Here is a 15,253-nt window from a genome sequence, read left to right on the forward strand (position 1 = left end):
GACTGGTCCATGACATTTGTTGCCTGAGGTGGATCAGCTAATGACACTCTCCGCAACATACCCAAGACTGGCCAGGTTACTTTGGCACCTGAGGCAAAATGTCCCTCTTTGAGGCAGTAAAAATGCAGCAATAATAAATAGCCAAAACTTTCCTACCTTTTCATGACACTCCAGACCAGCAATTCAGGCAATTGTCTCACTCTGCCTAGTGGCAAACATGACCCTAGCATTTCCCATTGGCCATCTCCATCATGACAAATCATTGTTTAATTGAGAGCATGCCTCCGACCCCACCTTTCATATGCACTGCCTGCATGGCTAAAACAAGCCACAGTATTTCTGACTTGGTAAGACCCAGTTTCTACTTTGAGCACTATCCATGGGATTCTTGCTAGTCTTCCTATTAATTCGAAGGAAGGAAGGTGCATTATTTCATTGGAGCTGCTGGTGGCATTTTCTGGGCCTAATAATGCTGTTTGTATTTAGCCCTCCCCTGCAGTCCCTGGCTGCGCAACAGCTTCTCTGATCACTCCCCTCCTCCCCTGGAATAGGTTCACCTGCACAACCTTCTCTGTGGCCATTTTTGTAGGCAGGCTAAGCAAGCTTTTTTAGCTCTGGTGGGGAAGGATCTGTTTATAGCCATCTTGCAGAATGGTGCATTCCATCCATCGGCCAGCCAGGTTTGACAGGAAGCAGCAGCCTTTAGCATTATTTAATATGTCTCTTAGATTTACTGTATTGCTTCCCCTCCCTGTTTTAAGAAGAGGAGAGCAAATTGGATTTCTTTTATCTGAAGAGGGCAATGGACTGAAAAGCTCTTGACTTGCAGGCCTGCTACCCTGTTTTCTCCTAAAATAAGACATAGCCATAAATAAGCCATAGCAGGATTTCTATGCATTTGCGAATATAAGCCGTTCCCCAAAAATAAGCCATACCCCGAAAATAAGCCATAGTGACGTGGTACCTCCCATTAAAACAGCCTGGAGAGGCGTGGCTATGCAGCGTACCGATGCGACACGGTTAAAATAAGACATCCCCTGAAAATAAGCCATACTGTGGTTTTGTTGAGCAAAAAATATATAAGACGGTGTCTTATTTAGGAGAAACACGGTAGTTTAATGAATTAATGAATCAAACCCGCTAGTTTAGGCATGGGAGTCCTCCTGCCTATTCACCCATCTGTAAGCAAATACCTGATCCTTCAAGGTGAGGAGGGAACTAAAGGTCAGATGCAAAGCTTGCTGTATTATGAAGTCGGCGGTGGACAGGACCCAGTCCTAACTGAACTGGGCCTCACCTAGTTCCATTTCTTGCTTAGTGTGAACAATCTTTTGAAGGATTCCACTAAGTCTTTAAACCTCAGCTGGTACTGTACAACTTTCCAGGCAATTTTGCTGGTGTGTACAATTTTCCCCAGGCAATTCAGGTCATTGGAATTCACATCTCTCTCCCTATGTGCATATTATTAGTAGTAAGTCACAGAAGAGGCTGTGCGGATAGGGTAGTATATGACGGTATTATTATTGTGTGGTTATTAGTCATAGTAGTGGTTGCAATAAGAGTGATATTGTATTACAGTTTATTCAATGACAAAGACTGCTAGGGAACCTAACATCATTCTTGAGGTTCTTGTTTTGTTGGTATTGATGATTGCTATGTTTTTAACTCTGTGTTTTTATTCTGTTTCTAAGTTGCTTAGAGACTTCCTTGTATTAAGTGACAAATACTGCTTTGGAGGCCTGCAGGCCAAAAAGTGGTGTATAAATAAAGCATAACATAGCATCAATCAAATTACTAATAAATGAATAAATAAATAAACAGCAATACTAATAATGTAACTGACTTTTGCACACCTGGGTCAGTCTACATTGACTCTCATGTATGGGACCCATAGACTCTGGACTCATCAGATTGCTTACTGCACCATGTACAATTTTGTGTAAAATGACTTTTTTTAAAGCACAAACAGAAGCTCAGGAAGCTATCTTTGCAATGCTCTACAAAAAAAAAAAAAAACCCCGATCCATGCTGAGATTGGTAGATACTCTCAGGCCCCGACAACCACATTAGGGCATGGCTCTCACATTGACACAAGTCAATACAGATGGATTCAAATATGCTTGGAGATGGGCACCACCATCAAAGGTATAAAAATTATGTTTATGTTTGAGCATTACTCTCTGTGATGCTGCATATAGGAAGGTAGTATGCCAATCTAGTTTGGCATTCTGTTCACACAATGGCCAACTGGATGCCCATGGGAAGCTCACACAGCCCACCCCCCTCCAGCAACTGGCTCTAATACTGGAGGCAGGAGTGGCTGGCACAGTGGGATTGTGCCACAGTGCTGCCCTACTGGGGGAAGTGTTGCTGATGCTCACCTGGACAAGGCAGGGCAGTGACAAGTTTAGGACTTAATTGGAGCACAGGGGAGCCAGTCCAGTGTCGCCACTGGTGCACCTGGACCACCCTGATCTCTCCATTATCCTGGTCCCAACCCTGCCCCATTCAGGTCAGCAGCAGCAGCACTGCCAGCTGGCAGCTGCTTTTGCTTGGAGTGAATATCTAGCTGTAGCACTTAACAGGCTTCATTTCCATGAATTTGTTGTTTCAAACAGTGCAGATTGGTGGCCGGATCTACATCTTGCATGATAGCAAATTCCATAACATTATTCTGTGTGAAGTGCTTCTCTTTGTCCACTATTCAGCTTTCTTAATAGGGAAGTTGCTGCAGTTGCCTGCTGATTTTGGTTGTCCTTTCTGCACTTTTTCCAGATCTACAGTATCCTCTATCTACAATACAGAGATCATAACTGTATACAATATTCCAGGTGCGGTTGTTCCTTATTTTCACAGAAAGGTGTTGTGATATTGACAGTCTTCTTTTCAGTCCTTTTTCACAGCTGTTACACACACTGGATTGTCATTTTCATTTCAGGATTGTGGCCCATCTATATTAAGCCTTGAGACCACCCTTTCTGTAGAGGTTGATTAATGTGTCCCGGTTTCTGGCAAGATGTGAAGGCAGCGGGGGTGGGCTTTGTATATTGTGCCAAAAATCTGATTACATGAGAGGGCTCGTGGCTACATAGTGGTGATATCTTGCTCGGATCTTTTTTTGCCTTGATAACGTGCGTACTATTGCTGGGACTCAAGGCAAAAGTTGGGACCTTTGTTGATTTTGGTGCTTTAGGTGTTAGCAATAGCTACATAACAGTTTCTACCAGGAGTAACCCAACACCCAGTGTTCACTCTCATCAAATCCTTTCTTAAAACACCTCCCCTATGGAGATTTCCAAAGAAAACCTTCCACGAATGTTCATCTGGTCTCATTTAAAGACATAATGCACCAAATGAAGGTCACGTCATCTGTTCTCTCAGCATGTGTGTGGGGAAGTGGGGGTGGATGGAAACTCCTGAATGTGTTTTCTGTTTTGCATTGTGTGCGCTCTTTGTGGTGGGAACCATGTTCACACAATGTCAAGCAAAATGTGGATATACAATAAATTAGGACAGTGTCGGAGTTAGGGATGTCGGAGAATTCCAAAAGAAGCAGAAACGGGTGAAGAAATTGCCACTGTTTGCACATTTGCTCAGTGCCAGGAACGGATTAAATTCATGCAAATAAAGATGACAATTGTTGAGACTGAATTTCAAAGCTATGAATATCTATCACTGTTCACGGTTATTTGGTTTTAAACCTCTGACACTTAAAAAAGTTATTTCACTGCACATGAACAGTTTTTGTCTGCTACACGTTGGGCTACATGCTCACAGCTAGCTTGTTGAGGGATCACTATGTCCTGTGAGTGTTTGCTTCATAATCTGTATTCTTAATAAGTACTTTATTGGCTACTTTTGTTTTGTAAATTTCTGCTGTATTTATGGGGAGCTGTCTTGGTATGTGTTGTTGCTGAATGCCACAAAATGCAATGGCCAGCCTGATGTTGCTGAAATACAATACAGTATTCACATTTTCCTTGTTATCCTCTATCCCCAAAGCACATACGTACCTCCAAGCCCTCCGCAAGCCAGCTTAGTTGAAGATGTCTTGCAGAGAGACCTCTTTGCCATAAAGATGTTAATTTGGGCATCTCCTCAAGGTTAGTGGGCTTGCTGCAGTGGTGGTTCGGTTGGAAGCCGCCCAGAGTGGCTGGGGAAACCCAGCCAGATGGGAGATGGGTGGGTGGGATATAAATAATAATAATAATAATAATGATGATGATGATGATGATGATGATGATGTTACCTATGAGCTGCTGCAAGGACAATTTGCAGGCAAATCAGTGGATACTACCACCTCCATTTGATTGGGATGATATCTGCATGCCAGAGCTTCTGGATACAGACTGGTGCCACTTTAATCCTCATTAACATATTAAAGTGTCATTAATTCTCACTATGCTGAAGTGTGTTTTTGCTGGCCCTTATCTGATAATGTGAAAGCTGATCCTAAGAGGACCCATCAGCAAAGGTTTTCAGAGATGATTATGGTGGAGATACAGCTACAAAGATGGTGCTTTACAAACAACAAGTTTAACAGGTCCTTACCTCAAGGGATTTTAAGGAGGGGCATGGCACCACAATGAGAAAGATGAGTCAATTATTTATTACACCTAACATTTTCCAGGCAAGTTACAAAATTTACAAATGACAACAGAGCTCTTGTCTAGGAAACCAGAAATGGAAGTTCCTTGAGAACCGTGTTGACAATTCCAAGTCTACTGTTTTGTAAGTAACATGCGTAATTATTAAGCTTATGCACATATCCCCCGATTGGTAAGCAACAGCATCAACAAAGTTCTGTTCTCCTGGCCACTTACACTACCTGAAAGGTGACAGATATTTTCGGGTAAAGCTTTCATTCGTGTTTCACTCTATACTTGCTGACATCAAGGAAAAAGCGATTTGAACTCTTTCTCAGGAATCCATCTATGTGCTGACATTCCACTGAAGAATATCCACTCCTAGATAAAAGTCTGAAAATGTCAGCCGTATTCCGGGGAACAGCAGAAGGGATGAGAGTTCTGTTTTTTCTCTTGCGCTCTCTAACTTTCTCAGCTTAAGTCACAGTTTCCGTTATGCAATTCTGGCTCATTTGTTTATCTTAAGAATGGAGGTCGCTGAGGGTCAAGCCCTTGAAAATTATATATTTATTTTTTAAACCTGAAGAATTTCTTTTCTTTTACCATGGGAAAGGCAGAGAATATTTGCAGCTTCTCCACTTCTCTCCCCCCCCCCCCATTTTTTAAAAGGCTTACAGATGTCTGAAAATCTGAGGTCCAGAATAACTTCTCTTAGCAATTTAGAACAAGCCTTCAAAAGACAAGGCTCAGACTGTGAGGTTGGCTGGTCAGAATGACTTGATGTGAGTGTAACTAGTCAGAATGTTCCACACAACCAGTTATTTCAGCCAAGATAATGGCATTTTTGAAATTATCAGAAGTTGCTTCTCTCATACCACTCTTGGTAATATTTGAAGGATGTGAGTCATGTAAGTAGGGCTGGAAAAAGTGTTTACCTTCTGCATCCCATGGGGTGACGTTGACATGGGAAGTAGCCATATTCTTGTCCCACTTCCCATGATCCTTTTACTTCAGATGCTCCTGAGAGCAGTCATCCCTAGGCTGTCTCCCCTTGGAACAACTGTTAATATACTGTATAAATGGGCTCTAAGGTCCAAGTTACACAATCTTTTGAGGTTTTCAATGATAAAGTTTTCAGTGTTTCATATTACCAAGGTGTCACTTGACAGTGTAGTTATCTTGGCCGGATGAGGTGATGTTTAAAATCCTTTGTTGTTGTTGTTCAGTCGTTCAGGTCGTGTCCGACTCTTCGTGACCCCATGGACCAGAGCACGCCAGGCATGCCTATCCTTCACTGCCTCCCGCAGTTTGGCCAAACTCATGTTAGTAGCTTGAGAACACTGTCCAACCATCTCATCCTCTGTCGTCCCCTTCTCCTTGTGCCCCCCATCTTTCCCAACATCAGGGTCTTTTCCAGGGAGTCTTCTCTTCTCATGAGGTGGCCAAAGTACTGGAGCCTCAACTTCAGGATCTGTCCTTCTAGTGAGCACTCAGGGCCGATTTCCTTGAGAATGGGTAGGTTTGATCTTCTTGCAGTCCATGGGACTCTCAAGAGTCTCCTCCAGCACCATAATTCAAAAGCATCAATTCTTCGGCGATCAGCCTTCTTTATGGTCCAGCTCTCACTTCCGTACATTACTACTGGGAAAACCATAGCTTTAACTATACGGACCTTTGTCGGCAAGGTGATGTCGTTGCTTTTTAAGATGCTGTCTAGGTTTGTCATTGCTTTTCTCCCAAGAAGCAGGCGTCTTCTAATTTCGTGACTGCTGTCACCATCTGCAGTGATCATGGAACCCAAGAAAGTGAAATCTCTCACTGCCTCCATTTCTTCCCCTTCTATTTGCCAGGAGGTGATGGGACCAGTGGCCATGATCTTAGTTTTTTTGATGTTGAGCTTCAGACCATATTTTGCGCTTTCCCCTTTCACTCTCAATAAAAGGTTCTTCAATTCCTCCTCACTTTCTGCCATCAAGGTTGTATCCTTAGATTTTAGGTATAAAGAACCTTCTTGCTTAACCTAAGGGTGGTGACCATAGATGTCCCAGGAAGCAAGTGAGGGGAGACCTCTACTGTGACTTCCTACTTTCGCCTTCAGAATGGCTAAGAGATGGATTGGCTGGTTCCCAGAGCCTGATGCATCAAACCGATTCCTGTTGCAAATGTATGGAAGAAGCTGGTATTTTGGTTTTCATCATTGAAATTACATGATATCAGTGTACAAACCCGCATTTTGACAACAGATGTGGAAAAGAAAAAGTACATGTTCCCGGGGGTATTGTTGGGCTGTAAGCTCCACCGTAGGATTGAGTGATCAATTGAACAATAATGTTAATAGCAAGAGACAGCAGAGAAGGGACAGGAAAAATTAGACACTGGTTTTGGATGAGATGAATTTGAGGTGTTGGCAAATCATCCAGAATGAAATGTTGGAGAGGCAAGTGGAGATGTGGGATTTGATTGAGGGGGAAATTTTGATGTCACTGGAGTAGAGGTTGCACTGTCAGAGGAGAGAGAATTGGCAAAGGCCAGGCAAAGAGCCTTGAGGGGTTTTGGCAGAAAAAGGGATTAAAAGGAGAGAGGGTCTACCGCTTTCAGAGATGGCGAATAAAACAGAGCTTCAGTATGTATGAAATGTAGAATTGTGGACTGCATTGGGCACCATCCAGACACATTCAGGCACTTTCAGTACTGAAACACATGATCAGCAAACTCAAAGAGTATTTGTGGTTAGACTGTGCAAAGTGTGTGATCAAATGGTTTATTAATCCTTCATAATGAGTTTTTAGAACAGTGGGGAGAAGGGTTTTAGGCTATCCGTCTTAGCATGCTAGAAAGTGAACCTAGAAGTCTACTATTCTCCACTATGCAAGTAGAGGTGCCAAAATTACAACCATGTAAGTTTAACATAAGAAAGGAATAAAAAAAAATAGTAGTAGAAAATAAGTTGTAAAAATGAGAAGGATTATTGTTAATTGCATTTCCAGCCAGTCTTTGCCCTCATGTTAAGGAAGAATTTCTAACTCTTGAAATACAATTTTTAGAATGGGTTAAAAGGGCAGGTTTTAAACATGTGTGTGCTTAAATGAAGTTTTATAACCTTTGCAGAAAACATGTAAGGTCTTCCTTTGTCAGATCTCCAAAGGGTCATTTCGTATTAAGCAGCTACCAGTATCTTCACAATTCTATCTTAATGGGTGAAGGGAACTGGTTAGCAGGGAACCGTAGTGGAGGAAGCAGTCTTTATAGGTGGTTCTATAGAACCCCTCATGACTGTTGCTCTATGGTGCTGGTTCTCAGAGCAAGCAGATCAACTATGAATAACATACCCAAGTATTTAAACAGATGTATACCTATATCTGGTAGCTATCAATGGAACAGGGTTCTCAAAAGCGTGTATGCAGTTGATGAGAGCTCTGCTGGATCAGACCAAATGCCTTTCTAGCCATCTCTGTGTCATCCACACACAACTCATTTGGGGCAGAAAACAGCAATGTAATGCTTGTGTACCATGCTGTCTTACAGCCACTGCAGGTGCTGTCACCTTCCAACATTTTGACTTCATCCCCAAAGGCACACTCCTTCATTGTTTCCTGATACAGTGTATGCTGTCCTTGTAAGCTATTCATAGAATCATAGAATCATAGAGTTGGAAGAGACCACAAGGGCCATCCAGTCCAACCCCCTGCCAAGCAGGAAACGCCATCAAAGCATTCCTGACAGATGGCTGTCAAGCCTCTGCTTAAAGACCTCCAAAGAAGGAGACTCCACCACACTCCTTGGTAGCAAATTCCACTGCCGAACAGCTCTCACTGTCAGGAAGTTCCTCCTAATGTTTAGGTGGAATCTTCTTTCTTGTAGTTTGAATCCATTGCCCCGTGTCCGCTTCTCTGGAGCAGCAGAAAACAACCTTTCACCCTCCTCTATATGACATCCTTTTATATATTTGAACATGGCTATCATATCACCCCTTAACCTTCTCTTCTCCAGGCTAAACATACCCAGCTCCCTAAGCCGTTCCCTAAGCCATTCTTGCATTTGGATTGAGGGGATGGGTATCTACCTTTTGCTCTCAAATATGGGGGAGTTTTTAATTTTTTAAAAAAACATGTAAGTTAGTCACACAGCAGTTTAGAGTTTCCTAAAATGGTATTTTCCTCCCCCCCAAAAAAACCCATGGAAGGGTCTGTACCAGATACAGTTATTGTAAAGTTTAAGCCTCTTTTAAACACTACAATTACGCAGTTTATTTAAATCAGAGTCTGAGGTCTCTCGAAATGCTTGGGTTTAAAAAAAAATAAACCCCAGTCTTCAGATTTCACGTAATGCACCCAGACATTAGCTCCATCCAGGTCTGGAATGCTGGAGCATTTTGAATGCCTTGCTGACTGCTGGGTAGCCCTGATTGAAAAACAAAACAAAGGTTTCGGATTCTCTTCTTGTATACCTAAGCTAGTTAGGACCAATTCATTTGAAACAGAAATAATTATTATTGTTTAAGTGAAGCATGAATTGAATTCTGTGTGTGTGTGTGTGTGTGTGTGAGAGAGAGAGAGAGAGAGAGAGAGAGAGAGAGAGCATGAGCATGTATGTGTACAATGTTAAAAGAATGCATAAACCTTTCATCCCACATGTTCTGGAAAATGTGACGAGAAAAAGTTTGAGGAGCAATTGAGATAACTGTGGGTTACATTTAATATATTGCCACTGTATTTTGGAGTAAGAGGATCTCCTAGACAGTCTCTCAATCACTGTGCTGTCGGAAGGCTCCTTAACAGGGAAACACATACTGTGTGTGTGTGTGTGTGTGTGTGTATAATCTCTTCTCCTCCTTTGCTCCACTTTTTGCATAAGGAAATAATAATAGAATTATATAATTGTAGACTCCAATGGTTAGAACATGAGGCTGGTGCTCAGTTGAGATAGGCTCATTGTCACCTCGCTTTCTGGCACCTGATAGGGATGGGGCCCATAGCCACCCTGTGACAATACAGTAGATGCTTGACTCCAATAGAACCACTTCTCATGTGGATCTTCACTATTGCACTGTGAGTCTCTAATCCTGATTCTCTGTGTTCCCATTTACTACTGTGAGGGGCATGGAGACTTGGATGGAAGATAAGGCTTCTACTTGCTGTGATGGCTATGCTCTGCTTCCACACCCAGAAGACAGTTATGCTTCTGAATTCCAGTGGCTGGAAACCACAGAGAAGAGTCCTCTCATATATGTTCAGAGTCCTCTTATATATGTTCTCATATATGTTCAGAAATACAGTAGGGGTCGGATAGTTATGCCAGTTTTTCAGTGAACTTGGAAGTAGAAAGAACAATATGAATTGAAAATTGGGTACCGGTTGATATTACAGTGTAATAAAGATATATAAGAAAATATGTGAATGTGTTGAACTACACTCATAAATAAGAATCAACTATACGGTTGGGCTTGATAGGAAGTTGGATGGCTTTGGGAAATTTGTTGGTATTGTTTTCTTTTCTTAATTTTTGTTGTTTTTTGTCTTTGTCTTTTTGTCTTTTTTGATTTGTTTATTCTTTTTATGTCTTTTTTCCTCTCTGTTTAATGATAGGTTACTTTTGTTTATTTCATTTGTATTATTATTGCTGTATTTGTATTTTTTTTACAAGTGTATAGAGTTTGGGGTAACAACAAAATCAAGCAGATACAGTAATTGTAATTGTTTCTAATCTTTATTTCTGTTCGGAACGTTTATTGTACAGTTATGGCAAATAGTGTATATCTGATAACCGAACAACAATAAAATTTTCTATTATTATTAATAATAATTTAAAAAAGAGAGAAGAGTCCTCTCATGCTCAGTTTCTGCTTGCAGGGTTTCCCACAGACATCTGGCTGGCTACTGTGAGAACAGGACTAGATGGACCATGAGTCTGATCCATCAGGTTCTTCTGATGTTCTGCTGAGACTCTCAGTTTGATAAGCCATAGTGAAGAGGAGTTAGTAATTCAATACATTATGGTTGAGGGAGCCTGTGTTAATGCTGGCCTTGATAGCCTTTCTGTTGTGGCTGTAACGTGTGCTCTGACCTTAGTATGTACTCACTTATTGGGGCAGGGGAGAAGGGTACCAAATCTGTAACCACAGTAATAGGAAGATGAGCTATTATGCTAATATTTAAAAATGTACAGTCGAGCATCACAGACATGTTTTGAAAGATTAAATCACTGCAGTTTTGCTGCTCCGGCTTACTTTGAGCAATTCAATCTCTACTTCAAGTCACAAAATTGTGCATAGTGTTTGATGCAGGCTTTTCTATCTACGCTATTAAATGCACGTATGAAAACTCTTGCGTTCTGACACAGTCTGGTTAGCTAAAAGGCAGTTATTCAAGCCCCCTTCTCCTTCCTGTTCAAATATATACATATGGAAAAGTGAGCCAGAAAAGGTTGACCACATTATAGAGGCCTGATTCTCCCTTCTATCAACAAAGAAGAACAAGCTATGCAATTCAACTGTTAACATTTGTTGCTGGGTCTTACTGCTGACTATTAGAAATCAGTTATGCACACCTGTTCTTCACACTGGAGAGGTCTATTTTTCATAGTCATTAAGCTGCTGTTTATCGATGAATATTCACAGTTTACTTCGCAGAAACTGAAAGGAAAGTTTGCACACATCTCTTGCCCGTCTCTGGAAGGGACAATTATTTCCTTTTGCCTTCAGAACCCTTCGGGGAGATGTATCAGTAAGTGTCTAACAATGCTTTGGAAGTGCTTAATTGTACCTTTTGGGAAAGAGTGCATTGCAATTGCATCTCCCCACTGAGTAACTTGGACCATTTGGTCTGTCCTGCTTCAAAACCATGGCTCTCAACTTTTCCCTTTTCTTGCGAGGAATCCTATTCAGAATAAGGGAATTTCCCCTAAAAAAAGGGAAAAGTTGACAGCTATGTTAAAAACTGAAGGCTCTTTTGACTTGCCTGCCTTAGGAGTTGTATATACTGTATGTGTGAGAGAGAGAAAGAGTGAGAAAGAAGTCTGGAAAATCTTGAATTTGTTTCAAGCTTCAGTTATAAATGTATATTGTGTCCTATAGCTTAGGGGGGAGGAAGAGGCTGTACATATTTTGCACATTAATCAGAGAACCCCAGCCAGTAGAAGTATAATTGATCACAGCCCAATGAGGCGAGCATCCCTTAGTTTGAAGAATGTTCCATATTTCATAGATTTGAGGGGGGTGGGGTGGAGAGAAACTAAATCAGACCTTGCAGAACTGGGCCAAGCAATGCAGCAGCTGATTAAAAGTTGTTTTCGTTGTTGAATTCAGCCTAAAGAAATCTGGTTTTCAAACAAACACTAGCCTCAAATCCGTCATCTGCCTCCCTCCCCCAAATAATAAAACAAAGCATGGTCTGGTCTGGTCTGGTCTAATCTAACTAAAGCATCCATGACAGATGGCCATCCAACCTCTGCTTAAAAACCTCCAGGGAAGGAGAGTCCACCACCTTCTGAGGGAGACCGTCCCATTGTCGAACAGCTCTTACTGCCAGAAAGCTCTTCCTGGTGTTTAGATGGACTTAACGGAGAATCCATAAATACCCATTGAATAGGCCGACTTCTGTTTGTTTGGTTTCTTGTTTCCAGTGCTGTTTTTGGTTTCTTGTTTCCAGTGCTGTTTTATTTTTGTGAAAATAAAAACAGGGTGCTGGTACTCTTGATAAAAGTTCTGTGGGTGCTACCACAACATGTTTGCCATGTGCAACAAAAAAGGAGGTGATAGTACTCCATACCAGTGAGTACCATCACAAATACAAACAAACAAATAAACAAACAAACAACCACTGCCTGCTTCCAAACACTCACTGAAGACTGTTGAATCTCCCAGGTTCCAGGTTCCATGTTGGAAAGGGGCCTATTGAAGACAGTTAGCTTCTGTACTTAAAATATGTTGACTGCATTGCAGTTGTATGGAATTGGAAGATGGTTCTCATACTGATTATAGTGTTGTTGCATTGGGAAGAATGAGACAGCTGCTTATGAAATACTGCAGATTGCCATCTGTTTTTAAATTTAATATTTACACTATTCACTGGGAGTTTAAAGTAGGCTTTTCTATAATATGTTCCATTCATGCTCCGCTCCTTTAGTTGGGTAATTGTTTCCATATATTCTAGGGTTGCCATATTTTAAAAAGTAAAAACCAGGACACCCCGAAAGTTGTTGAGCTATAGAGAGGAGGGCCAATGTGTTCCTTCTGCATCTCCTGGTGCATGAAAGCTCTCCTCCCCACCACTCATACTAAGTTGTCTTGCAGTCATCTTACATACTGTAAGAGTTTCCTTGCTGATCCAGGTTCCGAAAACTGGATTTAAAATTCTCAGTTTTGTGTTTAAATGGAAACAGTGTCGTTCCCCTAGACAGCAGTAATTTGTGGGCCTCTCCAGACAAATTCTGATTCTTACAAATGTTCACCCAGCAGCTGGCTAAGAGGAGAGGTGAGATGAGCCATTCTCAAACGGTATGAATAATTGAATCTCAAATACATCTCAAACTCTTGTGTCTGCAAGAATGGCTTTGGTGGACGTAAAAAGGGGTTTCCTGCATTTGCTGTAGATAGAAGAGCTTATTTGAACAGAAGCTGGTAAATATTGTCTTAACCCATTTCTCACACACTTCATAAGCTTACTAGAATAAAGGTTGAAGTAGTAAAATGTTTTTACACTTAGAACAAAACCACCCTTGTGATTATTTCAGCTCCTTGTATCCAGTAAAAACTAAAGTCTGGAAGTGGATACAGGGAAATGGGTGGGTGAAATATCTACATCCAATTTGTATTCAGGACTGATATTTAGAAAAGCAATTTTTAAAAATTATTATTATTATTATGCTCATGTTTCTCAGAGGAAAAAGGAAGACACAGATCTGCATAAAACTTGCATTTGATAATTTATACGTATAGATGCAAATTTAAAACTAGTAACTATCTCTAGGTCTCAACACATTACACCATAGTGGGGAAGACAGCAGGTGAAGTCTGCAGGCCAGGCGCTGCTAACCATGGATGGGCAACTTCGAGGTTCCTGCTCCCCCTTTGTGTAATTCCTTATCTTTAAATCATACTTTGCCTCTAAAACAGAGGACTGTCCTTTGACAGCCCTTTGAAGTAGAGGACTGTAAAGTAGGACCCAAGACCAACCTAGCTCCCCCTGAAAACAGGGATAAAAAATAGTGGCAAATCCTTAGACTAGACTCACAATATGATTGATAGTTAATACATGAAAATTGATGGAAAAGAAAAGAGAGGATAAATTTAAAAGCTTTCTCTACCTTGATCATTTATAACAACAAAAAAATCCTTCCAGTAGCACCTTAGAGACCAACTAAGTTTGTTATTGGTATGAGCTTTGGTATGCATGCACACTGGAGAGCCAGTGTGGTGTGGCGGTTAAGACTCGTAATCTGGGGAACCGGGTTCGTGTCTCCGCTCCTCCACATGCAGCTGCTGGGTGACTTTGGGCTAGTCACACTTCTTTGAAGTCTCTCAGCCCCACTCACCTCACAGAGTGTTTGTTGTGGGGGAGGAAGGGGAAGGAGAATGTTGGCCACTTTGAGACTCCTTTGGGTAGTGATAAAGTGGGATATCAAATCCAAACTCCTCCTCCTCTTCTTCTTCTTCTTCTTCTTCTTCTTCTTCTTCTTCTTCTTCTACCTGAAGCATGCACACGAAAGCTCATACCAATAACAAACTTAGTTGGTCTCTAAGGTGCTACTGGAAGGATTTTTGTTTTGTTTTGTTTCGACTACGGCAGACCAACACGGCTACCTACCTGTAACTTGATCATTTATAAATGAGATTCCATATAAGCATAGCCCTCTCTGGAATGACCTTTATCTAAGTAGGCATAGATTAGCTCTCTGTTTCTGTTATTGTACTCGAGTCATGATAAGATTACAGTATTATCTAAAAGTAATGCACTGGTTATCAACTTTGTATTGTATGTTTTTGCTATGAACTGAAGATAGATATGCCTGATATGCACAAACAACAGTTTTCTGTAGTTATTCTTCCTAATGTAAGCCCCAGTACATAAGTTTGCCTCTCTAGGGAGGCATCGCATGGGAGGAAGCAGCCCAGTGACTGGAAATGTTGCTGCTCTATGAAGCATACCCAAACTGCTCATCTAACCCTCTCCTCCCTTTAAGCAAAGAAAGGGCTGCCATTTGCTCATGGCATCGTGGTACCTTATTGTTACTTGCTAGTGGAAACAAGGAAATTGGAAGAGCTGTGTTTAGCCATTTGCTTGAACTTGTGATGTTTAAAAGTGGGGACAGGATCAGGGACATGCTTACAAGCCCTGCATCTCAGTGGGCATCAGCTCCAACCTTCCTGTGTTAAATGGGGGAGGAGTGCAGGGTGCTTCTACTCAGGTTCACTTGAACACAAGTAAAATCCTCGATACAAGTTGCAAATAATATTCAAAAGGGAGAAGCAAACTACAGTATCTAGCTCAGCATAACATCTGACTTGGAGATCATGGTTTGTTAGCATTAAAATAGCAAATGCAATTCAGTGTAAACAAGTGTAAAGTGATGCAAATTTTGGGTAAAAAAAAATCCTAACATATTCTCTTATAGGGTTTGAACTGATGGCAGTGATGATGACCAGGAAACGTATCTCATATGAAGTCATG

The 15,253-nt window shown here is 41.3% G+C and overlaps 1 protein-coding gene across 3 annotated transcripts in view; it reads left to right on the forward strand.

Moving 5' to 3' along the window:
• DAAM2 (dishevelled associated activator of morphogenesis 2) overlaps window positions 1–15,253 on the forward strand; it is a 220,701-nt gene that overhangs the window by 122,016 nt on the left and 83,432 nt on the right. The gene's annotated exons all lie outside the window — the stretch shown is intronic.

The sequence above is a fragment of the Lacerta agilis genome, chromosome 3, assembly GCF_009819535.1.
Source record: "Lacerta agilis isolate rLacAgi1 chromosome 3, rLacAgi1.pri, whole genome shotgun sequence".
NCBI classification, from domain to species: domain Eukaryota; kingdom Metazoa; phylum Chordata; class Lepidosauria; order Squamata; family Lacertidae; genus Lacerta; species Lacerta agilis.